Source organism: Oncorhynchus gorbuscha, linkage group LG06 (assembly GCF_021184085.1).
Source record: "Oncorhynchus gorbuscha isolate QuinsamMale2020 ecotype Even-year linkage group LG06, OgorEven_v1.0, whole genome shotgun sequence".
Taxonomy (NCBI): domain Eukaryota; kingdom Metazoa; phylum Chordata; class Actinopteri; order Salmoniformes; family Salmonidae; genus Oncorhynchus; species Oncorhynchus gorbuscha.
In genome coordinates this window covers 51,309,842-51,314,748 of record NC_060178.1, presented here as the reverse complement: position 1 = coordinate 51,314,748, position 4,907 = coordinate 51,309,842, and positions in this window count along the sequence as shown.

Genomic DNA, 4,907 nt, shown 5'->3' with positions numbered 1-4,907 from the left:
AAATTCATCCACATGTGACTCGTTTACACCGGCTCTGAGGGCACTATCACTTTTATACAACGGGTTACCAACGTATTCAAAGACTGATTGACATATGTGACTGGTTTCAGGAAACTAGGCGTATGTCGCGTGTCACTACTTCACTGGGTGTTCGTAAAGTCTGAGAAAACACAGATATGAGATGGATACAGGCAGTATTTTTCAGCATGTAGAGAGATAATAGGATGTCACATATCTCAGGATATTGAATGTACCCAGATCCGGACACAGGAAATGTCCATGTGTGATATTCGGAGGAATCCCAAATGTATTATGTCTAACAGACACATCTTGATTCAGAATATGGTGCAAATCCACAAAACTTAAAAAATGCATCAGAAATGGTCAGTATATAATATCAAAAACGTGGCATGTAAAGCTATCCCCTGATATGGACCCTTTTTCCTCAGTTGTATGTAGGGAGGTGGAAGTTAACATTGCCCCTAGTCAGTGGTGATGATGGAATGTTCATTACCCATAATTCCCCTGGAGTTTGGAAGCGGTTGTGTCTGGGGCCCATTTGGGGTGACCCCTGACCTCACCCCATGATCCTTATTGGCCTTCCCAGACTACCACTCTAGAGACCAGCCAATCAGAGAAGATATGTGTATGATTGACAGACTGGTTAACCAATCAGAGTTGGGTATCTCTGAGTATGTTTGTGTTTAATTCCACTGTTCTTCCAATAATTGAGAGCGTGTGTGTTACAGAAAAGGGCTCCAGGCAGCTGAGCGAAAAGGAAAACTAACTTCTGGAGGTCTAACTGTATCATCCATTCACTCCCTCCTCTCTCCTCTGTATCCTAAAGCCACGTTCTACCACTCAAAATGTCAAGCTTCTGCCTCTAACTCTAGGAACCACTTTTCTACCTTCTCCTCCCTTCTTAATCCTCCTCCCGTCTTAATCCTTGAGAGGATCTGCAGAGGAGAATGGGAGAAACTCCCCAAATAGGTGTGCCAAGCTTGTATCGCCATACCCAAGAAGACTCAAAGCTGTGAACGCTGCCAAAGGTGCTTCAACAAAGTACTGAATAAATGGTCTGAATACTTATGTGATATTTCATTATCAATGGGTTTTTTCTCTGCACAATTTGCTAAAATGTCTAAAAACCTGTTTTTGCTTTGTCATTATGGGGTATTGTGTGTAGATTAATAATGGAAGAGAACTATTGAATCCATTTTAGAACAAGGCTGTAACTTAACAACATGTGGGAGAAGTCATGGGATCTGAATACTTTCTGAATGCACTGTATAATAATAATAATAATAATATATGCCATTTAGCAGACGCTTTTATCCAAAGCGACTTACAGTCATGTGTGCATACGTATAAACTGTATTATAGTCAAGTCCATCCTATTCAACTATATTGCTCTACATGTATTATGCTACATGAATATTTACATATTCTTCAGATATACTATATATTCTATCCACATGCTGTCCTTATTGTCTATACATCCCATCATGTATACATATAATCTATCTATCTTTCTATATTTAAACTCTGGACTCCCAACATTGCTCGTCCAAATATTTACATATTTCTTAATTCCTTTATTAGAGTATCCCTCGCACCCAATAATAACCCCCCTCACCAGCAATTACTTTATTGAAGAAAAAATAACTTACTATGACTGACATTTGTGGTTGTCCCATCTAGCTATCTTAAAACTCTTTTGGGATAAGGGGCAACATTTTCACATTTGGATGAATAGTGTGCCCAGAGTGAACTGCCTCCGACTCAGTCCCAGATGCTAATATATGCATAGTATTGTTAGTATTGGATGGAAAACACTCTGAAGTTTCTAAAACTGTTTGAATGATGTCTGTGAGTATAACAGAACTCATATGGCAGGCAAAAACCTGAGAAAAATCTAATCAGGAAGTGGGACATCTGAGGTTTGTAGTTTTTCAAAGCTTGGCCTACCAAATACACATTGAAATATGGATAATGTTGCACCTCCTACGGCTTTCACTAGATGTTAACCATCTTTAGAATCTTGAATGAGGATTCTACTATAAAGGAGGGGCTCATGAGACCTCTTTGAGTCAGTGGTCTGGCAGAGTGTCTCAGCCTCGTGACACGCACGCTCCCGACAGGGTTACTTCTCGCGCTTTTCTTCAGACAAAGGAATTCTCTGGTTGGAACATTATTGATGTTTTATGTTAAAAACATCCTAAAGATTGACTACATACATCGTTTGACATGTTTCTAAAAGACTGTAATGGAACTTTTCAAGTTTTTGTCTGGACGAAGTGCCTGCGCCTCAAGAAGATGGATTACTGGGCTGAACATGTTAACAACAAGTGGCTATTTGGACTTAACCTCTTGCTCCTACCTGACACGCAGGCGTCCCATCTAGACATCTGGAAATGCAAATGCACTACGCTAAATTCTAATAGTACTAGTTAAAACTCAAACGTTCATTAAAATACACATGCAGGGTATTGAATTAAAGCTACACTCGTTGTGAATCCAGGCAACAAGTCAGAGTTTTAAAATGCTTTTCGGCGAAAGCATGAGAAGCTATTATCTGATAGCATGTAACACCCCAAAAGACCCGCAGGGGACGTAAACAAAATAATTAGCATAGTCGTCGCTACACAAACCGCACAAATAAAATATAAAACATTCATTACCTTTGACCATCTTCTTTGTTGGCACTCCTAGATGCCCCATAATCACTATTGGGTCTTTTTTTCGATTAAATTGTTCCATATATAGCCTAGATATCGATCTATGAAGACTGTGTGATAAACGGAAAAAAATAGCGTCTTATAACGTAACGTCATTTTTTTTTAATTAAAAAAGTCGACGATAAACTTTCATAAAACACTTCGAAATACTTTTGTAATGCAACTTTAGGTATTAGTAAACGTTAATAAGCCGTCTGGAAATAATGTCCGGGAAATGTCCGGGAAATAATGTCCGGGTAAATCTCAACCAAAATATCCGGTCGGAGACCGGAAGAAATGCGCTGCCTTGCGTCTGTTTGACCAAGAAACAAGAAACAAATAGTAGGCAAATGACAAGACTCTAGACAACGTGTGGAAGCTGTAGGTATTGCAACCTCGGCCCCATTTAATGTGGTTCACGTTTAACAATTGTTTCAAGTCGCGCATGGATATATTTTTCCATTTTCAGTGATCAGATTTTCCTGCACTTTTCGATGAAACGCACGTTCTGTTATAGTCACAGCCGTGATTTAACCAGTTTTATAAACGTCTGAGTGTTTTCTATCCACACATACTAATCATATGCATATACTATATTCCTGGCATGAGGAGCAGGGCGCTGAAATGTTGCGCGATTTTTAACAGAATGTTCGAAAAAGTAGGGGGTAGGAGTAACAGGTTAAATGATGGACTTTCTGGAACTTTCTGGAACAAATCAGTCATTAATTGTCGAACTGGGATTCCTGTGAGTAAGTCATCAAAGGTAAATGAATATTTATGGTGTTATTTCCAGGTTCTGTTGACTCCAAAATGGCGGATATTCCTCTGGCTGTTTTGGGTTCTGAGCACCGTTCTCAGATGATGCTTTTTCCGTAAAGGTTTTTTGAAATCTGACACAGCGGTTTAAGGAGAAGTCTATCTTTAATTCTGTCAATAATAGTTGCATCTTTTATCAATGTTTTATGAGTATTTCTTCGAAATTACCGGATGTTTTGGAATCAAAACATTGTTGGTTCCTCTACAACCATTGTGATTATTATTATTATTATTGGATCCTGCTGGTCATCTATGACATTTTGAACATCTTGGCCATGTTCTGTTATAATCTCAACCCGGCACAGCCAGAAGAGGACTGGCCACCCCTCACAGCCTGGTTCCTCTCTAGGTTTCTTCCTAGGTTTTGGCCTTTCTAGGGAGTTTTTCCTAGCCACAGTGCTTCTACACCTGCATTGGTTGCTGTTTGGGGTTTTAGGCTGGGTTTCTGTACAGCACTTTGAGATATCAGCTGATGTACGAAGGGCTTTATAAATATGGTACATTTTATTGATTGATTGAATGCACCAACTGTAAATTGTTTTGGATAAGAGCGTCTGCTAAATCAGGGTTTCCCAAACTCGGTCCTTGGGCCCCCCTGGGTGTGTGTGTGTGTGTGTGTGTGTGTGTGTGTGTTTGTGTGTAATGTACTGTATGAGTATTTGACTGAGTGTTGAATGACTTAGATCATTTTTTGATTGGGAATATCATCAGCAAATGATTTCCTGACTAAGCGTGCCACATTTCTGTTTGATTCCAAGGAATCAGTCAAGGCAGCGAAGAAGGCCAAAATGACCAGAAATCTCCATCCTCATGTGTGCTACAAGTAATTACCACAGGAAAGACTAACATATCAAGCACAGTGACATCAATGCAGTAATATTATTTGATAATTTGACTGGCTGCTTATTTGGAATCCAAATTAAACCGCTAAATTACAGTTATAATCCCTTGTGTGATGATGATGATGATGTGTGTGATGATGATGTACTTTGGGAAAGGAACTCGGTTTCTCTCTGAGCCAGAGAAAATGTTTTATACAGGAGTTGAGTGATGTGATGTACACCGATTTTTCAACAAAATACGCTAATGTGAACCCCTGCCTCTCTCTCACCCTCTCTTTCTCTTCCTACCTTTACTATCCCCCGGATTTCTCTCTCTCCCGTCACTCTCCCTCCCCCTCCCTCTGTCCCCCCTCCATCCCTCCCTCCCCTTCTCCCTCTGTTCCCCCTCCATCCCTCCATCCCCTTCTCCATCTGTCCCCCATCCATCCCTCCCTCCCCTTCTCCCTCTGTCCCCCTCCATCCCTCCCTCTGTCTCTCCCTCTGTTCCCCCTCCATCCCTCCCTCCCATTCTCCCTCTGTTCCCCCTCCATCT